The sequence below is a fragment of the Stegodyphus dumicola genome, chromosome 5, assembly GCF_044657685.1.
Source record: "Stegodyphus dumicola isolate Sdum_Otavi_A_Nest chromosome 5, ASM4465768v1".
Lineage (NCBI taxonomy): Eukaryota > Metazoa > Arthropoda > Arachnida > Araneae > Eresidae > Stegodyphus > Stegodyphus dumicola.
The window spans coordinates 221,657,257-221,673,311 of record NC_140772.1 but is presented as its reverse complement, the minus strand read 5'-3'; the positions used below and the strand labels follow the sequence as shown (position 1 = coordinate 221,673,311).

The window sequence follows — 16,055 nt, the reverse complement described above, 5'->3', positions numbered from 1 at the left end:
ATATTACAAACTAGGTTTAAATTCAAGTTTACCGTTGTAAGTTTTAGAAAATGTTTTTTCTTGGGACGAAATATGGAATTAGAAAACTCTGAAAAAATATATTGTAGAGAGAAAAATATTCACGTTACTTGAGAAGAAATGTATGAACATTAAATTCTTTCTGGTTGTTTTCGAAACTCTTTTTCTATTCGTTTTGAACAAGGAAACTGTTCTTTGAATCTCGTGCTGTAATGAAACGTTGTGTCCCGAAACAAAAACTTGTTTGTAAGAATTCTGTTTCTTTAAGAAATGATAGCTCGCACGCTGGAAGAGATAAATGAATTTGATATTTAAGAAATGCATCTCATTTCCTATGAAGATGCAAATGTAAGATTTGATGCAAGAATTATTATAATCTTATTTTTTTAAAATAAATTCAACTCCCCGGTATAGTGGATTTAGAGTATTTAACGTTTTAGTGTTATCCATATGTTATTAAAATTACTGATTTCAGCTTTGCGTATACCTCTCTCACACACACACATACAAAAAAAAGTTCTATATCTCTTGTTCATATGAGCCAATTGATGAAACTTGTGTTTTTCATGTCTCAAAAGTGCGACTTATGACATATATTAGATTTTTATGTAGCATTATTTTAAAGTAGGTATTTTGACACAAAGTCGGTATCAAATCACAGGTATTTTGACACATTTAGAACACATCAAAACGTAGGTATTTTGACACAATTTGACACAAAAAGTATATAATTTTGAAATGTCATATCGATGTTTTTCATATTTTGATTCTATGATTCAAATTATGTCTAAATATTAAATGTTATAAAAATTTGGTAAGAAATGTACACAGAAATTTTAAAATTTGTTTTGGCACTTTTTTTCAGTTTGCGCCAAGAATAATTCACTTAACGAAATTCTTAATTTATGGTAACCATTTCCCTTTCCCTTTCATTGCGAAAAAGCGGAAAAAAAGGTGCTTCGCTCATTCTTTCAAATAATTTTAACAAAGTGTGAAAAGCACCGTTGGCATTATAATCGCTTATAACAAATATGCTAAATTTCAAAATGCGAAAATAATATAAATGTTTGTATCGCTTGCGAAATGTTGAATAAAAAGCTCTAGTTTTTGCAGGTATACCTAGAAATACATCTACTTTAAGGTGACAGTAAAAATGTTATAGGTCATGATTAAAAAAAATCAAAAATTATTAATAAATATTTTTTGGGATATTTAGAATTGGATCTCTGAGACTATTGAGCTGTTATGAATGTACACATGGAATATAACTTAGATGAGATAATATATTTTATGGGCATATGTGTCCCTTGATAAATTAAACATAAGAAAATAATGTAATTACATGTGATTAGGGTTAGAATAATTGTTATAAAAAATCCGAAATGTTTCAGATTTTAAATTACGTCCAAAGAGGCGTATTTTAACATTTTGTGTGTTACCTTTATCTATTTAATATCATGTTCTTTGCACTTAAACTGCTGTTTTTAAACATTTTCTGATTTTGCTGTTGAATCGAATTTAATGTGGCATAAGGCCAAGAACATGATATATAATTAATAAAGAAAACACATAAAATTTTAATAATAAAAAGACAAAAACGTTTCGTAAATCCATGTAAGTAAGGAAACTGAACTTTGATACGATGAACTTATAAAAGACTGGGGGGGGGACAGAAAAAATGTATGTCAACATTTAACACTTCTTAGCGAATTTTAAACGTATACTTCTATGCTGCTTTTAAAATATTTGTAATTTTGCTAATGAATTTTATATGGCATAAGTGAGAAGAAATGATGCTTAATAATAAAGCTGAAAAGACAAAAAGAAATTGGTTAGCAGGAGTGATTGCTACAGCAGACTGGTAAACTGCGAGCTAAACAAGAGCGTAGAAAAACTTTAACAAACCTTTTTGGGTAACCATTGAAATCTCAGCCTTTTAATATTTTTCACTGATTTAAATCACACGATAAAAAATTAGTGTAAATTTTTATCATATCATTTCAGGCAAAAAATGATCTTTGTACTACTTACCTGGAGTTACAGTAATTTCTCCTGATGATGGGCGCGTTACTATTCTTCTTCCGAACAGCTATTTTCTTTCATATACCAAACTCATAACCAAAAGAAATGGATTGCATGATAAAATGTATTTTATGAAGCAATCTGTTTTGAATTACTGCCATTGGATGAAATGAATGATCACGATTTACAACTGAAACGACAAAGATAAAAATATATTTTATCGATTTAGTAATTTCAGAGATATGATTATTTGATCGCAACTTTAATAACTAGTTTCCTTTTTGAGAAAATGTCGAAGACTACATATACAGTCAGATTAGATCTTGATTACCAAACAGCAAAAGCTTCGGTTACCAAAACCTGACAAAAATGAAATATTAGGATGAATCATGTTCGTCCTGATATTGTTAAGAAGCGCATGAGGTTATACAGTTTTATAGTTTCATTAATATTCACTGCTGATACATAATGTTACATGTATAGTATTTGTTTCATAATTTATTTCTCAAACTAGTTTGTTTTTCAATTGAAATTCGTTTCCAAAGGTTGGTTCACTGATTAATTTCAAAGCTTTAATCTTACGCTACCCGCGACGAGCTCCATGTAATATGACGTCACTCTTCGACGGGAAGTAGTTTTGGAGTCTTTTTAATAACTCTTTTTTTGTGACAATGCTATCTGTATTCTATAAGCTTTTTCTAGCTTTTATTTTGGTTTTAGATGTAAAAGGCAATAAATCTGAATTTAAGTCAAAGATCGGAATCTTCTTTCAGAGTTTAAAACAAGTCTCGGTTCCGGGTGTAAATATGTTTGTAATTGGAATCTTTTTTTTATTTTGGAACATCTGGCATCCGCGACAGTATTGGATAACTGTGAATGGAGATTGTTCTGAATTGATTTATATTTAATTTTTACGATGGATGCTTTAAAAGCTAAATGCTGTCAGTACTGAAGATTGTTTGATAGATCTTTAAACGATTTTGAGAATGATGAGAATAATGTAACTGAGAGAGAAAAAAATGACAAAATTAACTGAAAAAAATCGAAACCTCGTAAAAAAAATTGCAGGCAGGCTAATGTTAATTATAATTATACTATAAATAATTATATAATTATAATATCAGCCAGTTATTTATAATTATAATATAAATTATCCTTTTCGTATTTCTCACTAGAATGCGAATTCGCTGCGAGTATTTAAAGTGAGGTTTTTAGATTTGAGACAGAGAATGATTCTAGCATCGCGTGCGTGCTATGTGGTTAGTTTCCTGCCAGGTCTAATAGTTGTAATTATTCGGCTTTGTGTTTTCTCGCTACCGACACTTTAGTTCTGACGCTCCAGTAGAACTAGTGATCTGGCTTCTAGTAATGTTTAATGGTGTAATCTTTGACTACTGTTCCACGTTTTAAGTTAAACTGGCTGTTCTGTTTATTTTTCATCACCATGAGTTGCGGTCGTTGTGGCACAAGAGCATGCCTTTATATTCCTAATTAATTTTAAATAAAAATCTGATGTGGACACCACGGACACCGCATGACTTCCTTATACTATTAAATTATTAAATTATACATATTTTTTGCTGCATTTAATCTAAACATTTTTCCTCAAATTCCATGAGAGTTATATTTCTCATTCAATCAATTGAGTTCTCACTTCATGGAAAGGTAAGAATACATCAAAACTCAAAGTATCCTTATAGAAAATTGTAAAATACAGAAAACATATAAGGTATTTCTCCAGCCTTTCTAGCATGCCTTGATGGTGCAATGGTCAGCACGCTCGGCGTGTATTCGAGAGGTCCGTGGTTTGAGTCCCGGCAAAAGCATTACTCATTTTTCACATCTCCTGCTTAACAAAAATGTCTCTACAAACATAGAACAGCAAATATATTTAAAAACAATTACAAAACAATTTGTACAGCTAAAATTAGAATTTCTACTCAAAAACAAGCAATTCGACCAGTGCGCAAGGCGTATTTTTCCGTTCACAAAATGGAAAATTTAATTTTGGTCTCATTCGGGAAAAAAGACACTGAAGTTGATGAAGAAACTGACTTCATTCACTATTCTACTAAGAGTTTCAAATGTAAGCAAATGGCGGCTTAGTAGGCTTAGTGAAGCTTAAACAAGTTTTAAATTGTTGCTAATTCGGTAGGAATATAAGTACCACATAATTCAAACATTTTAAAGCAAAAATTGCAAAATTTACCGACATAAAAGAATAAAACATCTGAGCTCACTGAGCCAGGTAGCAGACTGCGGATATACATAGGCACTCAATTACCTATATATATGTAAGAAAAATAATATGTAAAAGATTAAATAAGCAACATGAATTTCCCTTCTGAATTCTAAAAATAGTAACCCCTCTCTGCACTGCGTCATTTCGAGATTATTCTATGTCATATGATTCTTACGTAATTATGATGATGTAAACGGAACTAAAACTCAAATAGCCATTAATAATTTTAGAGCAATATTAACTGTTCAATCAGAATACTTTGAGAACCAAAACTAACTCAGTTTGACTTCAGATTTCATCCTGAACATTACACACTTTCTTTCCACGCTTTGACCTAGCCATATTGTTGTCCGTCTGCTGCTGCTTTCTTGATACAAAGTTATCAAAAATGTAAGCCTTTTGGAACAGGCACATTTAATGTGCCGACTTGTGTGTAACCGTAACATGTTGCGGAAAATAAAACTGAAGATTTAATCTGCATTCGCCTCTGATTGAAGATTTAATCTGCAATTTCCTGGTCACTGCTTCTGAGTTTCAATATATTGTAACTGAGTCGGCAGAATACATGTCCTGTGCATTGGAATTCCAGTGGAAATGTCATCTCTTCAAATTTCCATGTGTAACGGAAATTCATAATGGATATCGAGTATCTGCAAGTCCAAAGGTGCTAGCGTCACTGAAAACGAAGTGTGCAGCCATCTTTTAAATGTTCAGAAGAAAAAGAAAAATGTTTTAAATCATCAAAGTGTGCCTGTTCTTCACAGAGGTGTTATCCAAATTGTAGCTACGAATGTGAAAGCAAATATTTAATTAATGCTTTCATGTTATAATCTTCAAGATATCTTCGGCTCCGTCAATCTATGTGCGCAACCTGATATCAGCAAGTCAACTGCAGTGAATCGTTCCAAAATAAACGTATTTAAAGTGAAAACCCATTCTTCGAAATTTAATCTAATATATATGGTGATTAAAGATGTGCAACTTCGTAATTGAACAGCGATATGAAAATGTGAAAAGAAATCGAATAATAGATTTGCGGCGAGTGCTTAAAAATGAAATCTAGTGCCAGCTTTTCAAAAGTAATTCAGCGTTTGTTTATAGTAAAATGACGAATGATTTCCGAGTGCTGATGTTTCAAATCATTCCAGTGCTTTCATGGTCATCGAACTGCATATCTTGGTCCAGCTCTCATGCGAATAAATTAGGATATTTTGCAGTTATAGGATTAAATTTACACTTGAAGCAGCGACCATGAAATTGGAGGTGAAGGCAGATTAAATTTTCAGTTTCATTTTCCGCAACATGTTACGGCTACCCACAAGTCGGCACATTATATGTTCTTGTTCAAAAAAGTTTACATTTTTGATAACTTTGTAGCACGAAAGCAGCAGCAGACCGACAGCAGTGTAGCTAGGCCAAAGCGTGAAAAGAAAGTGTGTAATGGTCAGGATGAAATCTTAAGTCAAACTAAGTTAGTTTTGGTTCTCAAAGCATTCTGATTGGACAGTTAATTATTGCTCTAAAATTACTATTGGCTGGTTTAGTTCTATTTACATGATCATAATTACGTAAGAATCATATGACGTAGAATAATCTCGGAATGTCGCAGTGCAGAGAGGGGTTACTATTTTTAGAAATGAGAAGGGAAATTTACGTTGCTCATTTAATCTTTCACATGTTATTTTTCTTACACACATATATATATATATATGTATTGTTACGGATTTGGTATTTAAATAGCTAATGTTAGTAGACTTATAAATTAAATTATTTTATTCTCCGTGGAGTGCAGCGCGGAACGAATGTTAAGGGAAAGCTAAGCCGGAAAATTAAAAATTCAAGAGCACGTGCATTTAACATTTAATAAATAAATAAATATCTGTTTTTGATTTCGTGAAAGTTCCAGAAAATTCTCACGCGCGATTTAAAATCTTATAAAAACGGGGAAAATTTCTCAGTTCAGTAGTTCATATATATCTTACGCTTTGCAGAGTGGCAAACTAACAGTCTACTGGGAGTTCTAAACGTACGCTGTTGTCAAAAATTTTTGTGTCTATAAATAAGTCATTGATTTGCAAAACCGAAAAACAAAAATGTCCTTTTATAGAACACCACTCGATAGTTCTGATGAAGAGGACTACCGAAGCGAGCGTTCGTCCAAAACCAACAAGACCTATCCATTGAAGAAAGAGTATTTCATCCTTATGGCCAAAGAAAAGAAAAGTAAAGCGAAAAAGGCGAAAACTATGTCAGATACGGAAAGCGAACAACCAAGTAAGAAGAAAGATGTTAAACCTGGTAAAGAAAAAAAGAGACATTCAAACACCGAATGGAGAAGCTACTGATGAACAGACACCAGAAGATTTATCAATGGGAAATGATGAGGACATCCCAAAATTCAAGTCATGTTCTGAAGAAGAAATCCGGGACCAGATTGCGAAATTTGGATTTGACGTAATTTGCAATTACTTTCATAAAAGAATTCATAAAAGAACTAAGGGTGAGATGGATGTAGAGACATTCACGAAAAAATTTTATCCAGGGCAGATAACTGAAAGAGGAACAGACAGCAGGGAACAAGAATGGATTTCTCCTAAGAAAACCGCGAAAGTATCAGAAAACGAAGCTCCAATGGAAGTTACGACGGAAAATCGATTTGAGCAGCTAAGTGAAGTAGAAGGTATGGAAGAAGAAGGAGGAGCCTAAAAAGAGGAAACTGCACCCCCAATAGTTTTCCAGCAAAGCGAAGTGGTGGATTAGCCTAAAATTCATGAAATCCTTATCAATACCTGCAGTGAAGAATTCGAAGCCAATATGAAAATGAAACTACTATATGTTAATTTAAAGTCAGTAGACGATTACAGAAAAGCAACTCTGGTTTTTCAGAAAAGAAATATACCATTTCATACTTTCCAGTTACTCAGCGAAAAACCTATTAACGTTGTTCTTAAGAGCCTCCCATCGATGATGAAGGAAGAAATAATCCAGGAAGATCTGGAGAGAAGGAAATTCCCGATAAGTAAAGTCAAGCAGTTTTCCAGACGAAGAGGAGACGCTATCGAGAAACTTCCGATTTTCCTGTTAGAGCTGAAGAAAACGAAGGAAGGACGTGCAATTCATGGAATCAACAATATGTTAAGTGTTAATGTCAAGATCGAGAAGTTTGCCCCGAAAAAACGCGTAATTGAATGCTATAGATGTCAAGAATATGGACATTCCCAACATCTTTGCTCAAATCCTGAGCGATGCTGCAAGTGTGGACAGCACCATAGAAGTAAAGAATGCCCTCTAAAGCCAGAAGAAAAACCTAAGTGCATCTTCTGCTCACTACCGCATGTAAGTTCATACAGGGGTTGCCCCGCGTACAAAAAGCGATATGAAGCAAAGAAGCAGCAGGCGAAGGCAGCAGCTAAGATCCCTACGCCGGCAGATTTTCCGAAATTCATCGAAACAGAGGAAGACAGCAGTAAAACCCAGATGAAACCTCTCTACAGTGATAGAGTAAAGAAAAAATTGGAAAACCCACCCACAGAGTACAAGGATATCATAAACTGGATCCAAGATCCTAAAATCAAAAAATTTCTGAACAGTATGGTTGAGCACGTTGAGAAGATCCGCGCTGCAAAAACCACGGCTGAGAAGTTTACTGCTGGGTTCAAAGCAGCCATGACATTAATGAGATTTGCTGAAAGTGAAGAGTAATCACCAGCTTAGAAGCATTTGAGGGAATTTCACTATGTTTACGATTTCTTTTCACTTTTTCAACACACAGGTTCCCCTGCTTACAGCAGCAGAGCTCGGGGTCAGTACTTGGATGGGTGTCCACCCACGTGACTGGCCTCGACGTATCATCTTTCTTCAACTAGTGAAGATACATCACAGCTTGTACGGCGGCCAGATGCTTTAACCCTCCTTCTCCAAAGTCTATTTGACCAACTCACGTGCATTAGCACACGTTTCTGCTTCACCTTTGTCGATGCGGTGTAAATTACCTTAATTTTTAAATTTTCCCAACGCCTTAGGGCATATCTCCAACAGAGACGGTTAAAGTAGCAGAAGCTACTAAATGCCGCTTAACCATTCACTCGATTTCGATTTCGATTTCAGTTCAGTAGTTAGTTTGATGTTGTTTTAAGAGTTTGTTTAGAAAACGGCTGTTGTTGACTGTAGCGAATTTGAGGATTAGCTTTCTCTAGTTGTTTTGAATTACGTTCTGTTGAACGTTTGAGTAGTTAAGAGATAACTACTGTGAGATAGTCTAATACTGTACGAATATCTAAGGAAATTTAAGCATTTTGTGATAATAAATTTTTATTCATTTTTTTCATCGGACTTGTGCATTCATTTTGTAGCGAACCCGTACGCACGCAACAATATATATATAGGTAGAAGAATACTCACTATATATATACACATTACGCACTTATGGTGCCGCCGATTGAAACCAAAACGGCAGGTGAACAGCTACATGTTATAGGAATCGGATGTACAAAATTTCAACATTTTGAGGCTACTCCATTTGGAGTTATGCGAGATATATACATAGATACGTATGTACAGACGTTTCGAAAAATAATCTATTCTAAATCCATTTTATATCCGTTTTGAGAGGAAGTGTCTTTTATTCTGTCGGTACGTACAGATGTGACGCAAAAACATCGTTTGGAGGGATTCCAGAGTGGTCAAAATGGATATTTTCGTTGGTAAAGAAGTAAAAACCTTATTTGAACCTTCTCAAGATTTTATATTTGTTTCAGACATATGGATAACTTACTTCACGTCTATTAGTCTTATAGTGCTAAATAAGCTTTATCAGATCAAGTGTAACCCTATAAGATACATTAAATCGAATACATATAAACAGATCAAATGTACAGTAGTAGCTAGGGCAAGCGAAATTTAGTTTAAATTTGATTCATCAAAGGTTACTTAGAGTGAGGGTTCATTTAGGCTTTTAAACTAAATTCGCGTTTCATTGTACACAAATTTAAAAGCAAGAAATGCATTTCTTCCATGTGCTTTGCTGATTCCATGCTTGCCAGAGGGTTTGGACATTCAGATTTCATGAGTTAGGGTCTCGGGAGGAACACGAGTTTTTTTTCTCCTTCCAAACTCCTTTTCTGTCGCTAAATTCACTTACAACTTTTACCCTATAGAAAACTCTATAAGCTTTCGGTTAAGTTAAAAATATCTTTAACTTGCTCTGTTATATAAAGTTACTGATAAAAAGTTGTCTCTAAAACTCTCTAAAGGTAGATGAAAGGAAAGATTTAAATCAAGAATTCAGCCAAAGCGCTATTCCTCTGCCATAAGAAATCTATAAAAATAGAGAGGCGTGACAGAATTGAGAAATCGATAGAAAGTAATAAAACTCACTTGAAATTCAGATCAATTGAAAAACCTTCTTTTCACATTTTTAAACCTGCTCCTCTGTTATGTAATCCAGAATAACCCTTACTAATCGTCATTTCATTTTATTAGATAAAAGTGTTATTTCATACACTTTAGTTATACAGAGAGGGAATCTGGCATCGAAACCGATAACAACAGATTATCTTGATACAGCTGATCACCGCTCGTCAATTTTTGAAAAGTTTTTTTTATCTATGTAACGTTTTATTTTGTTTGTAAATAATTTTTTGTCTTATTTTAATACACTTAAGGCTAAGTTTAAAATTTAATGGCATCAATTTGATAGGAATGATTTTAAATTTAAAGTAAAAGATGGATGCATGGGAACAAAATGCTTATACTGCTTATGTTATTTAACATATTTTCTTATTACTTAAATCTGTACGATCACTTCTCCTTTCATTAGCCTTCATCAGAATACAAAAGAGTGAATGGATTTAAGACGAAGTTTTCGAAAGTTTTAGATAAACAGCTCTTCGAAATGATGCTAGCAGTTTGCACTTTCGTTCGCGCAGATCTGCTAAGTTAGAATTCCGGTAGTAGCCATTTTGGTAACCGAAGTTAGATCGCGCATTAAATTTGAGGCAACTCTTCGTTAGGGCATTTATAGGCATTAGCTGTTTTGCTAGCCGAAGTTAGATCGCTTAATAGAATTTGACGTAACCCTTAGGGCATTTATATTAAACTGTCAGGTTATGAAGCCATTTGAATTTGTGAATTCAGTTTTCTGCTATTTAATACCCGCTAATGGCGGAGTTTGAGCTGTGCTCAAATATTCTGCTTTCATTAAGTGTGCATAAATAGGTTAATTTAGATCCTTCTTGGGACTTCGTAGTACTCTCCCAGATAGAGCGGTAACTCTTTTGTCAGTCCAGTAGTGTTTAAGGACTTTAATTTAGATTTGAAAATGTTAGTTCTTCGGCGACTATTTACGCTCGATGCAAATAATTTAGAACACATACACATAAAAGAAGGAAATTAGAACTTAAATCCAGATTAAGCATTCAAAGGAATGTACGAAAAGATTAATTCGATATGTTTCAGGATAAAAATTGAGATAGAAGCTAAAGTGGAAGGTGTGTGTATTGAGAATACGGCAAAGCACACTAGGGCTATCTAGCCTAAGGGGAGGGATGCCTTTCGTGGAGGACTGTCTAAGGGAAACTGGCTCGTATATACGTTACACATGGGGAAAACCACGAAAACGCTCATGCAGCCAGCCCGTTCGCGGGATTCGAACCTCGGACCGAACTACCAGTGTTCAGCGAGCTTACCGCTCGGTCGCTGGTGGGCCTAAAGTGGAAGGAGAAATGGCTAAATATGATGAGTTCAAATAAAATTATTTTAACATAAAATCTTAAAGTTTTGCTTAAATATGAAACACAAATTTAGAAAAGGAGTATCAAGTGTAAGTTGAAATACACTAAATTACCTAAAATAGAATTATCTAAATTTTATGGTACCTCCAAAAGCTAGATTAGTTACTGAGTACAATTTGCTAAAATAAATAATGATAATTCTAAATCCAGTGAAGATAAGTTTGAACATTTATTTCGAGCTGCTTTTAAAAGTTCCCACTAGCATAAGAATTCAGTTTTGAGACATATAAAGTTGTCCTTTGTCAAAAATAATAAGATTGTGGTAGGTAGTGAATTTCGGACTCTTATATTAGCTCTTTGTCCAGAATGGAACTATTATGTAAGACTTCAAGCTGTCAAACAAATCAAGATATTCTTTCTTAAGATAGAGAAGGGTGCTGAATTGCAATATATTTTAAAGAAATAATACACCAAATTGCACTACCGCCAGTACGTTAGCGCCAGAAGTATGAAAATTCGTTGATTGGCAGTGTGGTATGGTGGAACGTAGAGGTAATGTGGTATGTAGGCATGATGGAATTCTGGTCTGTGATGTTCTTTAAACTGAATGTGGTTTCTGAGAATAATTAGTATTCAGTAGTTATGGCTCAAAGCAATCATTTACTTGAAGGTCGAAAGCGGCGAATAATTGATAGAATTGAAGGAGCTGAAACACAAGTGGAGGTCATACAAGATTTGAATATCCCTCAATGTGTCATAAATGAAATGAATGAAATGAAGAATAGGGGCAGAAAATAATATCGAAGAATATACATATTCAGATATTTTCTCTCTCCTTCTCAAACGGCTTTAAAATGAAATAAAAACGGAACATAAATACTTGCTTCATAAACACCATGGGGTCCTTTTGCTTCTATCCATTCTCTAAGAAAAGGTTTGCATCTTAAACGGGAAGAAAATATGAAACTGAAAGATACTGTATAAAGACATTTCTTTAGATTAATATGAGTAAGAGAAAGCTTTCGTTCGAATAAATTTGGTACACTTAAATATTTTAGTTTTTTAATTTTAACGTTTTAGTTTTTAACTTTTAACTTTTTAGCTTTTAACTTAAGCTTTTAAGGTTTTTTTAGTTTTTAACTTTTTATTTAGTTATAAATCTACATGATGTTGGATAAAGACCACTTCTTAGCTTTCAGCTATAGAATGAAGATGTTGCTTTATCAAATATGTTTTAATCTCAGTTCGCTATTTTTTAGAATAAACCTTTTTCAAATACTGCTTATTTTAATTACAAATATATACGTATAGTTTTCATTATCTCATTCGACTCTTGATATATCATCAGTTCTCGAAACAGCTTCTATTACTAAGATGAAATATTATTAACCATTCTGGAGGCAGTTAAGCTAGAATTCAAATATCACACTACATTATTCCAACAAAATTAGATCCTTAACTATGTTAAGGCTCTAATTATTAAACGTTTTGATATGTTAAACGTTACGATATATTGGTTTTGATATAGTCGAATGAAATTAGGTATAAGCTGTTAATTAAAATGAGATACTACTAATTTTGAAGATTCCTCAGAAGGCCTTCTAAGATTTTAATCAATAGAAAAGACCGCCATCATGGAAGGAAATTAGAAATATCTTCTGAAATACGTCCGCTTTCTAAATTAATACAGCATTTTCAATTCACTGCAGTCTCGTTTAAACTGTGAAACCATTAGGTGCCGCATTTTCGCAATTTCTCATCATTATTGCACTGAAAGAAATGTTAAATGCGTTTCATAGTTTGAAGAATTGGCAAACTAATTAAATTTTCGCCGCCATCCAAGCAAGAGTCTCTCTCCAGCAATTAAATTTGCATTGACTTCTGAAGAGAAATGAAGAGACAGCCATTTTTATTATTTCATTTCACATCAAAGCAAGTTTGTCTTGTAGCACTGTTTAAATACTGCGTTTTATTTAAATATGTTTATTTTGCTGAAATTTTTGACTTGTCAAGGGAGCTTGAATAACATCCAGGAGAAGAATTTATTGATTTGTTGCAGATTAATCATTCCTATTGAATTCACAAGCGAAATGTCATTTCACCTTAAATATTTATTAAGGATGCAGGTTTTTAGCTATTGCGCATGAGAAATGTGACCTAAAAATGTTTATAATTTTTTTCAAGGCAATTCCTGATGTTTGAAAGAGAGATGGAAAGCTAGTTTTTAGCATCATGATTTAAGCAATATTATTTTACAGAGTTTTTAGCTACTATTCATTACATTAATTGTATGCTTATGAAGAGATACTGCAAAAAATATATTCATAAAAATGGAAATGTAAAATTTACATTTCTTAGGCATTGACTGCAAAAAAAAAGTTTAATGCATAAAGTTGTAGAGATATTAGGAATTTTTTTGAAGCAGGAGATGTGAAAAATGAGCAATCCCCTCGCCGGAAATCGAACCTAGGACCTCTTTAATACGCGTCGAACGGGCTGGCCGCTACACTACGAAGGCATGCTAAGAAGGCGGGTGAAACACCTTATAAAGTAAATAAGAAATTTTATTAATGTTGAATTTTATGTTAACATTTCAGTGAATTTAGAAGCATGTACTTCAATTACAAATTTATCAGTCTTAAAAGTAGCTTCTGGAGACAAAGAGACTTCTGAAACGGAAGCATTCCAGGTATTTAAAAAGATAATGATTAACGTTTGCCAGAATGAAGCTATCTATCATCGGAATTACCATTTCTTTTTTTCTGTAACAAATTGGCAGAAGTTTTTACCTTACACGAACAACATTTAAGTTAGCTGTTGTATTAATTAATTCATAACTAGTTTTTGATTCATAAACACAATTAATACAATCAGTGCTCTTCATTATGACAATTTTGTTCAGCTGTTTAAATACCTGTCACAAACAGTTGCTGGTTTAAGAAGAAGCATTCCTATTTCTCTAAAACACTGTCATATATATATATATATATATATATATATATGTCATATATGTCATATATATATATGACAGTGTATATATATATACATTTATGGGCAAGATTAAAAAACAATTTGCGAATTATGTCTATTTTTATCAAAAGCATTGAAGTAAGGTACTAATTATGCTGCCAAGAAATTGGAGAATCATTTGAAGAGAAGAAGAGAATTAGAGAATCATTCGGACTCTTGAATCGAGTCGAATGCTCAAGCGTACACATGCTTGTCTGCAGAGCTGTGATTGTGGAGAAGGTATAAGCGTATGAGGGGTTTTCGGTCATTTATATGCACGTACTTCTTCATGTCATCCTTCGTGTTTCTCGCTAGAGATGTGTAATTCTATAAGGTACCAGGTTAAATGAGTATTCAGGAACGTATGAATAACGAAATGCGATACAGAATTGCCGCTAGACTGCAGGCAGGCGAATCACAAGCACAGGTAGAAACAAGAACACTGAATGAAACATTCAAGAAGACCCGGACAAGGTAGAGAAAGATCCGCAACTACGAATGAGGATCGTTATTTTGCATTTTCAGCAGGGTGACACAGGACTATTTTAGCTCTCCCGTGAGCATGCTGCCAGTTGAACCCAAGTTTCACTGTCTACAGTTGCCCGAAGACTTCATTAGAGAGGCTGTACGCCAGAAGACATGTTGTTTGCGTTCACCTTATTGCAGCAAAGAAGAAAATGCTTTAAGCATGGTGCAGACAACAAGAGCTTTGGGCCAGACTTGAATGGAGCACCGTGCGTTTTACAGATAACTCAAGATTCAGCCTTGACACAGATTCTCGGCGTACTTGTATCTGGAGAGAGCCTGGATTGCAAAACCGTCTTTCCGTCATACGGAAAAAGATCATTACGGTGGCAGGCATTATATTTTGTACGGCCGCACACTGCTGCATGTGTTTGGCAAAGACTTCCTGACTGCTATGAGGCATAGAGAAGAGATCTTAGAGTCCTATGTTTGTCTTTTGAGGAGCGCAGTTATCCTGGGTTCCAGTTAATGGATGCGACCGCTCGTCCATATAGAGCTCAGAAGGTGGACGATTACCTGGAAAGTGGAGATATTCGCCGCATGGACTGGCTTGCTAGATTTTCTGATTAAACCCATTAGATTCATTTCCCAGATCCATAAGAGAGTGCCTGGGACGCTTTGGGGAGAGCAATTCCATTTAGCCATCCCCCTTCAAGAGTCATATCTGAGTTGAAACCTGCCTTACTGCTGGAGTGAGATCCACTGCCACAAGGACACCTCAGCTTTCACTTGTCCAGTATGCTGTCACGCTGCACGACCTGTTTGGCTGTGAAAGAGGATCGTATCCTATATTAGACTCATTTTTTGTTTAATATCCCAAAGTGGATGCTGGACATCATTGCACTATTAGCTTAACTGATAATTATGCTTACATAAAATGGCTTTTGAATGGTCTATCTCTTTCCTTGTTATGAATACATATTGTAATTAATTTACATACATATTTTTTCTGTTATGAATACATATTGATATTAATTTTCATTAAAATGTTTCCATTAAGTTTTCAGAAATTTGACACAATGAGCAAATTGTCTTAACTTTGGACACGAGTGTATATACATGGCACTTACGTGCTTTAACGTCAACTATTAAAGTTGGCGGAGATTCCAGCAAACTTGGAACAATCACTTCGGCGAAATCTTGAAGATATTGTTGCGTTATTTTCTTCCTTCACTAGATTTGGAGTGAATAACGACGACACTTTATGAAGTATCGAAACACACTTTATTTTTCAATAATTATCAGGACAGCTCCAAAACACGTTTTAAAGTCGTCGATGAACTACTATAAACACGCTGACACGATCAGCGACACAGCCTTCAGGTTATCAGGCTATCACGGGGAAGACAGCTTCCTGCAAAGCACCAGACTCTGCTTGGTCGTTCTCGGAACTCCACGTACTCTCGAGACTCTCCACGCTACAACTCGCGATGCACTCGACGACACACGAGCACAGCTCCTGACTCTTCGGTTCTGTCGTTCCCGGAGCTCAACACGCTCTCTCGACG

General features: G+C 34.5%; 1 protein-coding gene across 10 annotated transcripts in view; it reads right to left on the bottom strand.

The window, feature by feature from the left end:
- The window catches only part of LOC118181547 (uncharacterized), a 422,387-nt gene that overhangs the window by 255,452 nt on the left and 150,880 nt on the right, over positions 1-16,055 (bottom strand). For 3 of the 10 annotated variants that reach the window (XM_085817685.1, XM_085817689.1, XM_085817688.1), the window contains one exon: positions 2,050-2,230. The exons of the other annotated variants lie outside the window; for them this stretch is intronic. The gene's annotated coding sequence lies outside the window, so the exon portion shown is untranslated. The remainder of the gene's footprint in view (positions 1-2,049; positions 2,231-16,055) is intronic. 10 annotated transcript variants of the gene reach the window in all.